We start from the raw sequence: 13,831 nt of genomic DNA, 5'->3' as shown, positions 1-13,831 counted from the left end.
CCTAATACTACGCAAATGTTGAACCACAGTTAGTTTGCTTTCACTCTTGAGAATAGGTCATTTTCGTACTTTTTCCAAGTCATTCCCAACTTAGTGAAATGTCAGGAGGTTGCAATTTGAAGCTCAGCTTTCCAAGTAAGTAAGAATGTTTTAGTGCTGGCAAGGCTTAGCACCAGGATGTTAACAGTGAAAGGACCTGATAAAGCATTTACTGTGCAAGCCTATGGTCTTTTTAAAGCAAGGAGGATAATTGATTAGCAAAGACCAAGGAAAAGGAGGATACATATGCCAGAATTGTCAAAAAGTGACTTGTGAAATAATTGTGAAAATGTTAACATTTCATGCAGTTCATGTTTCATAGCCTAAATACTATATAAACTCCTAAAACTGTTGTAAACTTTTTAAACTTTATTGGCTAAGTAAACGCAGAGAACCACTCACAGGATCCATACGGCTTTCCTCTTTTCTGTGCAGACTTGCAGATAAATCTCCTTTCAGACCAAACTGGGATTTCTAGGCCTCACATCTACTTCCAAGTAAAGAAAAGTGTTACTAGTAAGCTAAATCTAATTACAGTGAGGAGGCACAAATAAGGACCAAATCAAAATCCAGAAATAGTCCTCTGCCGACATCCAGAGCCCCCAAGAACCCCAGCTGGAATCTAACCCTAACACTGCATATCAGTTTAACTTGGAAGAAATTAATTTTTCATTATTCTACAACACACTGTTTCCCTCATACTCTCTGCTTTCTTTGGGCTTAAATATATATACATGGCTTTAGTAAAACATGATTTTTCTAACAGTGCCAAATTTCATGAGTAGCCCCTTATCTTGGGGACTGACCCCAAATTGCAGGCTAGAGGGGATGCCAAAAAAAATCCCTCTAACAGTTCCCATTTATAGCGAATTGAAAGGAGAGTTTGTCTGTCATTCTGTATTTGTAGGCTACTCCCACACTACTTTGCAACATCAGCCAGCAAGAACTCTTAAAACACCTGAAAGTGGAAGTTTGCACCATTCCAGATATTTTAACCACGGAAAATTTGTCCATGAGGCATAATGTCAAGTGTTAACGATTATTCGTAAGTTGTTTATATGGAGTAATAAATTCACAAATGAAATATCTGTTTTCTGGCTGTTTCTCCTCTGTCTTTAAAAGCATTTCTCCCACAAGATGACCTGGAAAAAAAGACAAATTCTTTATTAGCAAACAGGAATTAATATCTATAGTGTATTTTCTATTAGAAAAAACAAAGAAAATGTAGTCCTCCTGCCAGAGCAACACCAGCTGTTAGAAATGAAAATTCTCAGGCCTTATAAATCACAAACAGTGGGGTCTGTATTCTAATAAGCCTCCAGAGGGTTCTGCTATATACCTTGAAAACATGAGAACCACTGTTTCAAAGGATCACCTGAAGATAATCCAATTTTTAATAAAATTCCTGCATTTTGTTAACTTCCAAAACTTTAATAAAAGTTAATTATCTTCCTGAAATGAATCACTGTTTTTGCTGACTAAAATCTGTAATAAAAAGCAGTTACTTCAAATAAAAACACTATTCATCTCTTACCAAAATTAACTTCAAAATCCTCAAGTTCCAATGACAAATCCACTTGACAAGCCTGTAAGATCTCTCTCCTCTGGCCACATAATGCCACAGCTTTGATCTGTGCCACGGTCGGCCTATGTATCTTAAATTTTTTCCCCTTACCCATACATTCTGAGGTTATTTCAAATTTTATTTAAGTAAAGGATTCACAAAGAAGTCTGAAAATTTAATACCAACAAAAGGTCTAAAGGATATTTACAAAGTAATTCTCTAATTTCAAAAGGGATTCTAATTTTGTAAATCGTAGAAACCACAATTTACCTGGATGGCTTTTATCATTCCCTCCCCACCCCCTGGATTCCCTACACTCAATGTGGGGCTGGAACTCACAACCCCAGAGATCAAGAGTCGCACGCTCTACTGACTGAGCAAGCCAGGCACCCCTACCTACAGAGCTCTTAAAAATAAAGAATCTTGCTTTGCTGGATCCCAACCCTCAAGTTTACATTCAGTAGGTGGACCTGAGAATGTGCATTCTTGATCCCAGAGGAGAATGACACTGGTCTAAAGGGCCAGCTTTGAGAATTACTAACCAAAGTTAATTTCCTAGAGCTGAGTAAAAGAACACAAACCAGAGCTCTCACATTTTTGTATTCATGGGCATCAGATACTTTAAAGGGGGGGGAAGTTTCTCCAGGTTTCCTTATATGCCAGAACCTCTGACACAATGTGTGCTCAGATCTCCTGGGATCTCGTTTCAATGGGTAGTCTGGTTGATGTGGTCAGCTGTGCGTTGAGATTCTGCACTGCCAAGAGAAGCCCTTAAGGCTGGTGCTGCTGGTCCCCGGGACAACCCTTGTAGCAAAAACAGAAGAGCTCCTTTATCGCCACCAGATAAAGTGGTTGGAAAAGAAATAACCTTAAAACAATACTTTCTGGAGGTATTAGGATGACATTTTACCATCAACGGAATTCTGTCATAATAAGTCACAATGTAGGGGTGCCTGGGTGGCTCAGTCAGTTGAACGTCCAGCTCTCGATCTCAGCTCGGGTCACGACCTCGCAGTCTGTGGGATCGAGCCCTGCATCAGGCTCTGCGTGGGTAGCATGGCCCCTGCTTGGGATTGTCTCTCAAATAAATAAATAAACTTAAAAAAATAATGCTTTTTTAAGTCACAATGTAAATGTTGCTATAAAATAGAAAATTTGCTACCTTTTAAAAGGGTAGAAAGAGCAGCAAGGGAGAAATGGAGCTGGTATCCCTAGTACTGATCTGAATTTATGATATTAAACCATTTCTGAGGGGCACCTGGGTGGCTCAGTCAGTTAAGCGTCCGACTTCAGCTCAGGTCACGATCTCACAGTTTGTGAGTTGGAGCCCTGCATCAGGCTCTGTGCTGACAGCTCAGAGCCTGGAGCCTGCTTTGGATTCTGTGTCTCCCTCTGTCTCTGTCTCTCCCCTGCTTGTGCTTTCTCTCTCAAAAATAAATAAACATTAAAAAAAAAAAAAATTTTTTTTTTTTTTTTTTTAATAAAAAAATCCACCATTTCTGAGATTACACACTTTGCGGGGCGCCTGAGTTGCTCAGTTAGTTGAGCGTCTGATTCTTGATTTTGGCTCAGGTCATGATCAGGATCAGGTCATGGGGTTGAGCCCTGAGACCGGCTCCACGCTCAGCGTGCCTGATCTATTCTTTCTCTTTCTCTTTCTTTCTTTCTCTCTCTCTCTCTCTCTCCCCCCCTGCCTCCTCCCCCACTTGTGCTCTCTAAAATAAAAATAAATAAGATTTTTAACAAAGATTTACACACTTTACAAGGAACATAAGACTAAAATTCTAGACTTAGGCTCACTAAAACCCAGGAGGGAACTTTTTTCTTAGTAAATAAGAACTGTTTAATATTTTATCTCTACTCTTAGTTCAGTTTTACCTAAGGACAAGTCAGTATACCAACCAGTGAGGAAAGACGAGGGCAAATGTGGAGTTAAAAAGCCTCTGACTGCTCAGATAAAAGGGCGGTGCCCCTGCAGATCCCGTAGGACCAGGGAGGAGCAGAGGGTTCAGCTTCTACTACAAACTACCCTTCACATCCCTTCCGGAGGACCGCAGGCAGCACCAGGAAGTAGGACTAAGGAAACTAAGAAGCAAGGAACGTCGTTTTAACGGACATTGACTGACCTGAAAGGAAATCTGACACCAGCATTTCCTAGTCTCTGAACTTGATTCATGCCAGAAGCCGATATTCAGGCAGCTTCATCCATGTTTTCTTTCACCCTCCTAGAAATAAAAATCAAATTTGGCCAGTTTCAATGATCAATAAAAAGAAGTGTTAAATCATTTTCTTAAAGTTCTTAACCGTAATCGGTTCCCACTCAGTAAAGATCTTCCTTTGAATTAATTCACTTCCTCAAAGAACATCAACAGACTTAAAATTCAACTCAATTTTATGTTTTGGCATTAATCACTACTAAATCCTACACCTTGAGTTTCCAAGCCTGCTAATAATTTTAAAATATCGAGAGCCTATTTTGCTAAATCCTTCCTTTTTATTTCGGTAGGCAGGCCCTCTTGTTTGCATGGTTGATCCCTCAGCATACCACTGCCTGAAATTTTATAATCCAGAATCCTACACAGGAAACTGATTCCTACTCTAATTTGCAACATTTTATTCTACTTGTACTTGGGCAAGGCACACAAATATACCTCTTGTGCTCCATCAGAAAAAGACTCAACCTGGGGCGCCTGGGTGGCGCAGTCGGTTAAGCGTCCGACTTCAGCCAGGTCACGATCTCGCGGTCCGTGAGTTCGAGCCCCGCGTCGGGCTCTGGGCTGACGGCTCGGAGCCTGGAGCCTGTTTCCGATTCTGTGTCTCCCTCTCTCTCTCTGCCCCTCCCCCCTTCATGCTCTGTCTCTCTCTGTCCCAAAAATAAATTAAAAAACGTTGAAAAAAAAAAAAAAAATCATGATCTCTCTCTTTAAAAAAAAAAAAAAAAAAAAAAAAAAGACTCAACCTACCCTAATAATCCCTTGAACCAACATTCTCCAAACACAGAGCATTAACCCCAGATTTTTCATTGGAATACAGTTTTAGATATATTATCTCATCCTTATAAAATGTATTTTATAACATACCTGAAATGTTATACACAATACTACACTACTACAGCTTAGAAATACACAAATTGGCACTCAATTTTTTTTTTAACTGTTAGGGTACATGACCCCAAAACACTGGAAATAACTACCCTAAATTAATATTGTTTTCAAAACCCATCTGAGTCTCAATTTCACCTGAAAACTGGATGGAATATGAAACTGCTCCCAAAATCTGCACGTAAAAAAATATGTACACAAAATTCTGCATATAAATTTAAGGGGATTCCAAATGATCCAGCAGGACCCCATGGTCCAAGTTATAAAACCTTAAATATTTTTTCAAACAACACATGCCACAAATCAACAAGAAATTATCTTTTATATATATTTCCACCTGCAAGTAGCATTCTACACATAATCTTAGGTAACTGTGAAGTCATTAAAGCATTCTTAAATTGGATATATATATATATACATACACACTTTTATCATTGTATTTCCTTTAGTAAAATTAAGGCTGACAAGAAGAATGGAACCATAAACCAAACTGCACAACTGGGTTACTAATTTTTTTTTTAATGCTCGTTTATTTTTTAAAAAGAATCAGAGCACGAGCGGCGGAGGGGCAGAGAAAGAGAGGGAGACCCAGAATCTGAAGCAGGCTCCAGGCTCTGAGCTGTCAACACAGAGCCTGACATGGGGCTCGAACTCTTGAACCGTGAGACCATGACCTGAGCCGACGTTGGACGCTTAACCAACTGAGCCACTCCAGCTCTCCTGGATTACTAATTCTTAATGACACAAGGACTGCTAAAAATAACTGTCTCCTCAACTTCTCAAAAATGTGAACCTGCAATTTACAAAGCATTCATCACATATATTGAAACCTGGAAAGATAATCTCTAGAATTATCCAAGTTTAGTTGCCAGTATCTAGTCTTTAAAAAGGTGGCTTAAGGGAGCCTGGGTGGCTCAATCAGTGGAGCATCCAATTCTTGGTTCTGGCTCAGGTCATGATCTCACAGTTCATGGGTCTGAGTCCCACTGTCAGGCTCTGTGCTGACAGTGCAGACCCTGGCTTCTCAAGCCTTCTCTCTCTCTCTGCCCCTCCCCTGCTCACACTATCTCAAAATAAATAAAATTAAATTAAGTTAAACTAAAAATAAAATAAATAAAATATAGAATTAATTCAATTAAAATAAAAAAATAAATTAAATGGTGGCTTAATATCTGAATTCAATATTCAAAATCACTAGCATTCTGTTTAAAGACGTGGTCTTACAAAGAAGTGACCAGGTTTATTGTACACTGGATTATAATCAACATCAATGAAAGAATCACAGTGAGCCAATGCACTTGTACATCCATTCCATGATACAGATACTTCGGATTTAAAATCTGTAAAGTCCTAGAAAGGTGACACACATAATTCCAATGCTGAAGAACAGTGTCTCTGTCAAAGCGATACTGTCAAATACTGGGGGGAGGAGAAGCAGCCAACAATCACATTAAAAGAAAAGGTCTCCTATAACTGAAATCTTAAGCATCACTGTAACAAGACACCGCTTTGGACGAAAGTGGTCTGTTTTTATTTAGGATAAAACTGGGTAAGAACTACATAGAAGTTCATGTTTGACTTGCCAAAACATGGATTAAGAGTGAAACATGGCTCCTCTGACCACACCCTAATACCTTTCATAGTCAGAAATGTAAGCATCCAATAATATCATGTATGCTTTTCTGATGATTTTTCTTAAAGAATAAAACATTAAAGATCTACAGAAGGCCCATTCTTAACAGTCAACTAGGTAACAATGACTCTCCCCTCTTTGAGTGAAAGAAGGTATCCTTTCCCACTGAGTACTCAACCCTACTCTCATCCACACGTTACACGTAGCTTGCATTATTTAATATATAAGCTACAATAGAAGTAACGTTCTAAGAAAGGGATGTTTAAAATATAGGTTATACTTCAGCAAGCATGGATGCTGAGCGAGACTATTCAAATTACAACAAACTGTAAATACCCAAGACAGGACTTTAATGGCTCGTGTTGAAAACACCTTGCCAGAAATCAACCTAAAATTAGGTAACGATTTCCTCTGAAGTAGATTCCCATGGTATCAAACCCTAAAGGAGCCTGTGTTCCGAAGTGTGCAGGTACGGGGGAGAGGGGGACAGCCACGTTATCGAACATCACCATCAGAGACAGCTTAGATGGCATAGTGCTCACAACTGAATCTGACCCTTGGCCTTCATGACAAAGACACAGACCACAATACCAGTCACTGAAGCAATAAATAAGCCAAATGCTATTATTACAGGCAATTCACAACAGTGAAAATATGTAGCATATTCTTTACTAAGTAATTTTATTTGAATGTTAATAGATTCTCTTTAAGCAACAAAGAATATAACTTCAAAGAGTATAGGGAAATAGTGTGTGATTAAGTGAATAATCTACCAGAAAGATTAGGCCAAAAATCCAAAAGCCATCTCCCAAAGAAACTTGAGAAAATGCCCATGAAAACAGCAAATCTCTAAAATAATACAACTTACACAAATTCACCCTTTCTGATGGAATACAATTTCGACTGATGAACAAATGATATAACTGAATAGTTTCAGTTAACTGAATTAATTGGAAGTCACAATGACAAAGTTTCTTAGCATTTTAGGGGCACCTGGGCGTCCAACTCTTGATCTCAGCTCAGGTCATGATCTCACGATTCATGAGACTGAGCCCCACAACAAACTCTGTACTGTTGGCATGGAGCCTGCTTGGGATTCTCTCTGTGCCTCTCTCTCTCTCTCTCTCTCTCTCGATAAGTAAATAAACTTTTTAAGAAGTTTCTCAACATTTTAAATTCTCACCTCTTTTTGAGTTGAAAATTGGCAATAAAACATAGCAAACTGAGGGCTTTGATTCTTTTCATCAAACCCTGTTTCTTCTACCCAAATTAGCAGTGAGATATCATGATAAAAGCTCAATTATATAATTTCTATCTTCCAGCCAATATTTTACAAAAAGCAAAAATCCATAATATGAACATTCAATTCTGGATTCCCAACATCATCTGGCTTTCCAGAATTCTAATAAAGATCCCTATGGTTTTTTTACACAGATAGTGATGAAACCACACAACCTAGTTACAACAGTCCCCCCTTACCCATGGTTTCGCTTTTACCAGTTTTGGTTACCTACAGTCAGTGGTTGTCCGGAAGCAGACGGTCCTTTCCTAATGTTTTGTCAGGTCAACAGTAGCCTAATACTACTTCACCACACTTCATCTCATCACATAGGCACGTCACATCAGCAAGAGAAAGGTGACAGTACAGTAAGACATTTTGACAATTACTTAAGTTGTTCTATTTTATTAGTTATTGTTATTAATCTCCCACTGTGCCTAACTTATAAATTAAGCCTTATCATAGTTACGTATATTAGGAAAAAACAGTTATCTGTAAGGTTTGGTAGTATCCACAGCTCCAGGCATCCACCTGGGTTCTTCAAAGTGTCTCCCTTCAGATCGCGTAAATCTTTCGCTTTTTACAAAGTGTCTCCCTTAGATCAAGTGGGGGGGAAGGGCTACTGTACAAACAGTAATAAGGGTATGACACACAAAAACATACCCAAATGACCAAAAAGTGTGAAAAGTTACTCAACATCCGAAGTTACTAGGAAAGTGTAAATTAAAACTACACGGATGTACCTCTACACATTCACTCTATGGCTAACACTAACACAACTTGACAATACTGAATGTTGGCAAGGATGCAATACGGAACAGGAATCACGCGCACTGACGTAGGACAGACACTTTGGAAAATTAGCAGTTTCTAAGAAACATACATATCCACGATACTCCGCAATCCCACTCCCAGATATTTCCTCCCAGAAAAATGAGAAGTCTGAATGACTTGAACAGGAATGTTCACAGCAGCTTTATTCATTACAACCCAAACTGGAATCTAACCCAAGAATATTATCAGTAGCAGACTGGACAAACAAAATGTGGCATAGTCACTTCATGGTACGCTATGCAGCAATAAGATAGAACCAACTGCTGACACCTGCAACAACACAGATGAATCTCAAAAGCACTATGTTGAATGAAAGAAGCCAGAGGCAAAGGGTATACATTCTATGATTCCATTTACATGAAGTTCAAAAACAAGCAAAACTAATCTACTGTGATCAAAACAAAACAGTGGTTGCCCATGATGCAGGATGTACCGACTGGAAAGGAGCTCCTAAGATACAGTTTATGAAAATTAAGGCTGTCAGGCCAAATAAAATTCACAAATTTAAATGACAGGCTATTCCAAATTTTTAAAAAGCATGATTTTAAGGTTTTTTCCCCCAAAGATTTTATTTTTGTAAGTAATCTCTACACCCAACGTGGGGTGCAAAATCATAACCCTGAGATCAACAGCCACACACTTCACCAACTGATCCAGCCAGGCACCACAGGATTTTAAATTTTTTTAAATTAATGAATCAGAAAAAAAACTATCTTAAAGTTCATATAGCAACTCAAAATTAATAAATAAGGGTATCTAGGTGGCTCACTTGGTTAAATGTTTGACTCTTGATTTTGGCTCAGGTCAGGGCTCATGGGTTCGAGCCCTGCATCAGGCTCTGCTGACAGTGTGGAGCCTGCTTGGGATTCTCTTTCTCCCTCTACCTGCCCCTTCTCCACTCACATTTGCTCTTGCTCTCAAAATCAAAAACAAAAACAAAAAAACAAAATACAATAAGGTCTTGAGTAGGTAAGAATCATCATTTAAATAATATTGAATCATATTAAATAATCATATTAAAGAATTAAGAATCATCATATTAAATAATATTGAAATCTAGAAAACATTTACAAAATAAAGATTTTTTTTCAGCTTTATTGAGGACAACTAGATATTTCAGGAAAATAATTTATTGATACACAGTCTTTTTCTCCAACAGTCATAACATTTACTGTAGTTATCAAAGAAATGTAAAATTCAGCAAAGACTCATATGAAATCTAATAAAGTACTTGATGATGACTTTTAGGGGTGCCTGGGTGGCTTAGTCGGTTAAGTGGCAGATTCTTGATTTCAGCTCAGGTCATGACCTCATGGTTCCTGGATTCCAGCCCCATGATGGGCTCTGCACAGACAGCAGGGAGCCTGCTTGGGATTCTGTCTCCCTCTCTCTCTGCCCCTCCCCAGCTCACATACGCACTCTGTCTCAAAAATTTATTTTTTTTTAACGTTTATTTACTTTTGAGACAGAGAGAGACAGAGCATGAATGGAGGAGGGTCAGAGAGAGGGAGACACAGAATCTGAAACAAGCTCCAGGCTCCGAGCTGTCAGCACAGAGCCCGACGCGGGGCTCGAACTCACAGACCGCGAGATCATGACCTGAGCCGAAGTTGGCCACTCAACCGACTGAGCCACCCAGGCGCCCCTCCGTCACAAAAATTGTTTTAAAAAAGTGAAAAATGTGATGACTTTTATCATACGTAATTAATGACTTCTAAGAAAAGTTACAACTCAGTTTCAAGGTCCCAGACCCATATATATTTTCAAGGCAATTGTCATGAGGTCAACAATGGCTTGTGACTGAAAGATACCACTGAAAATTTCCAAACTTAATTTTGTCCACAAATTCCTACAAAGGCGTTTCAATCAAAACAAAGGGGGGAGGGGCAGACGGAGGACGTTCCCTGGACAGCTCAGTCCGTTAAGAGACCAACGTCAACTCAGGTCATCATCTTGTGGTTTGTGGGTTCAAGCCCCACATCAGGTTCTGCCGCTGACAGGTCACAGCCTGGACCTGCTTCAGGTCTGTCTCCCTCTCTCTCTCTGCCCCTCTTCTACTCTGTCTCTCAAAAATAAACATTAAAATAATAAAAAAAATTTAAAAAGCATTATCCTCTTGTGATGACCTGAGATTTCTCAAGCACCTCTCCCCTAAAAAAGCCAAAGAAAACATATCCTTGATCATTGCATAATCAAGGTTAAGTTTTTTATGTTTTTTTTTTTAAGTAATCTCTACACCCAACCTGGGGCTTGATCTCAAAACTCTGAGATCAAGAGTTGTATGCTCCACAGAGAAAGACAGATACCATATGGTTTCACTCTTATGTGGATCCTGAGAAACTTAACAGAAACCCATGGGGGAGGGGAAGGGGAAAAAAAAAAAAAACAAGAGGTTAGAGTGGAAGAGAGCCAAAGCATAAGAGACTCTTAAAAACTGAGAACTGAGGGTTGATGGGGATGGGAGGGAGGGGAGGGTGGGTGATGGGTATTGAGGAGGGCACCTTTTGGGATGAGCACTGGGTGTTGTATGGAAACCAATTTGACAATAAACTTCACATATTGAAAAAAAAAAGAGTCATATGCTCTATAGACTGAGCCAGCCAGGCAAACCCAGGGTTAAGTTTTTAAAAACAAGTGGGAGTACAGTAATAAATTGCATTTTTAGTTCAAGATAGTTGTTATGAACTTACCCATATGGTTTCTTAGTTCTTTAAAAGTTGAATATTTCACATACATTACTGCACAAAGAACCTCAGTTTATTTAATGTATGAACCACATTCATTTATAACGAAATGGCACTGGAAATGAATTACCAAATGACATTCAACAGTTTTTATTTTTCACCATATACTTACATCCACATAAAATAACAATGTTACCTGCTTTGAAGATAACATGTGAGGGACACCTGGGTAGCTCAGTTGGTTAAGAACCCAACTTCAGGTCACCATCTTGCAGTTCCAAAGGTCAAGCCCCACATCAGGCTCTGCGCTGACAGCACACAGCCTGCTTGGATGGATCCGTCTCCCTATCTCTCTGCCCCTCCCCAACTCATGTATGCACACGCACACTCTCTCTCTCAAAAATAAAATGGTATTGGGGCACCTGGGTGGCTCAGTCGGTTAAGCGTCCGACTTCAGCTCAGGTCATGTTCTCACGGTTTGTGGGTTCAAGCCCCCGCACTGGGCTCTGTGCTGACAGCTGGGAGCCTGGAGCCCGTTTCAGATTCTGTGTCTCCCTCTCTCTCTGCCCCTCCCCTGCTCCTGCTCTGTCTCTGTCTCTCAAAAATGAATAAATGTTTAAAAAAACTTTTTTTTTTAGTAAAAAATAAAGTGGTATGTTCACACGCAGTGAATAATATCACAATGTTATACTGGAGAGAAACTACTTAAACATCAAGTAAGTGTAATCTGCACTGTAATGTTTTATCTATTTAAATTTATTTAAATATAGGGTAGAGAACGGGTGCTAAACTAAACCAGTGGTGCCCCAAGATGAGGAACATCAGTCAGGTTTCTACTTTCATGTTAGTGCTCCAGCCAGCAACTCCTCCTCGTGGGAACATGATGCTGGTATCGTCAAAACCGCGTTTATACGAAAATACATTAAGGTGGTCAAATGTTTTAATACCTTGTCTTGGACACAAGATAACCAACACATGTTCTAAAAAAGAGACTGTAAAGTCTAAAAACAGATGAGAGATATAAAAAAAATTGGGCGGGGGGGGTCACATTTTAAAAATGCACAAAATTTCCTGTTTGATTACCACTAGGTTTGAGAAATTGGGCTGTAGAAACACAACAGAAAACACAAAAAGCATAAAAAAACATAGTAGTCATAAATCTCACTTCTCATACTTTTTGTGTCTCTGCATCATTTGTAAATGCAACATACTCCCATCGATCAGCAAAAGCTCCAGATGCACACTGTCTTTCATCAGAGCCCACAAGGACTTCATGCCTCCCCTTGGCAAGGAGAAACGGGATCCGAATGGTGTGCGAACCTCAGAACGCCCTGCAGTCCCTTTTTAAGACCATCTATGCTACGTTATTTCCCATTTTCAGTCACCATCAGGGCTTATTAAAACATTCCCAGGGGTGCCTGGATGGCTCAGTTTGTTAAGTGTCAGATTTGGGCTCAAGTCATCTCATGGTTGAGGAGTTTGAGTCCTCCATGGCTTTGTGCTGGTGGTGGGATCCTGTTTGACATTGATTCTCTTTCTGTTCCTCCCACTTGCACACACTCTCTCTAAATAAACTTTAAGAAGTGAAAAAAAAAAAATTCCCAGTAATTTTGCATTCATTACACTCAATTATGAGACAAACCCTCTGTGGTATAAAATCTCATTTGGGTTCTGCCAATACCTTCCAGTATGATCTTGGAAATACTGCCGGTTCACTGATTCAACAAATTGCAATAAGCACCTACATATGAGAGTGCTTCTGCCTCAGGGAATTCACAATAGGTCCCCCTCAGGATCTTGGAGGGTCCAAGAATTGTCTATTAGATTAGAACCATTTACTTCTTTTTTTTTTTTTTTTTTAATTTTTTTTTTTCAACGTTTATTTATTTTTGGGACAGAGAGAGACAGAGCATGAACGGGGGAGGGACAGAGAGAGAGGGAGACACAGAATCGGAAACAGGCTCCAGGCTCTGAGCCATCAGCCCAGAGCCTGACGCGGGGCTCGAACTCACGGACCGTGAGATCGTGACCTGGCTGAAGTCGGGACGCTTAACCGACTGCACCACCCAGGCACCCCAAGAACCATTTACTTCTAACAAACAATGAGAATTTAACTGAAAGTAGCCACGTACGAATAACCACCAGTACTCAGAACATGGAAGAACAGGCAGGCTTTTAAGCTGATTTCCCAGTAAAAAGTCTGGAATGGAAGGTACACAATATGGGGGGCACATTCCTACCGAGAAAAAAATAGAAAGTTGAAATAAATCTGTGGAGTTTTGCCCATTCTAAACTGCGTGTGTGATCATCTACTTATACACAAATGACTAAGAAACTCCAAATGATAACAAGGTTAAAAATCAGACAAGTTTTGGGGCACCTGGGTGGCTCAGTTGGTTCAGCATCCAACTTCACCTCAGGTCATGATCTTGCGATCAGTGAATTTGAGCCCTGCGTCGGGCTCTGTGCTGACACCTCAGAGCCTGGAGCCTGCTTTAGATTCTGTCTCCCTCTCCCTCTCTCTCTCTCCCTCTCCCTCTCTCTCTCTCTCTCTGCCCCTCCCCTGCTCTCTCTCAAAAATAAAATAAACATTAAATTTTTTTTTCATTTTTTTTTAACGTTTATTTTTGAGACAGAGAGAGACAGAGCATGAACGGGGGAAGGTCAGAGAGAAAGGGAGACACAGAATCTGAAACA

General features: G+C 39.8%; 1 protein-coding gene across 1 annotated transcript in view; it reads right to left on the bottom strand.

Annotated features, from left to right (window-relative positions):
• Nucleotides 1-387: 387 nt before the first annotated feature.
• PSPC1 (paraspeckle component 1) overlaps nucleotides 388-13,831 on the bottom strand; it is a 105,379-nt gene continuing 91,935 nt past the window's right edge. The window contains exons 9-10 of the transcript XR_009250260.1: nucleotides 3,730-3,828; nucleotides 388-1,181 (exon numbers count right to left, since the gene is read on the bottom strand). The gene's annotated coding sequence lies outside the window, so the exon portion shown is untranslated. The remainder of the gene's footprint in view (nucleotides 1,182-3,729; nucleotides 3,829-13,831) is intronic.

This window comes from Neofelis nebulosa, chromosome 1, assembly GCF_028018385.1.
Source record: "Neofelis nebulosa isolate mNeoNeb1 chromosome 1, mNeoNeb1.pri, whole genome shotgun sequence".
NCBI classification, from domain to species: domain Eukaryota; kingdom Metazoa; phylum Chordata; class Mammalia; order Carnivora; family Felidae; genus Neofelis; species Neofelis nebulosa.
The sequence above is the reverse complement of the archived record's forward strand: the minus strand, read 5'-3'. Positions and strand labels throughout refer to the sequence as shown.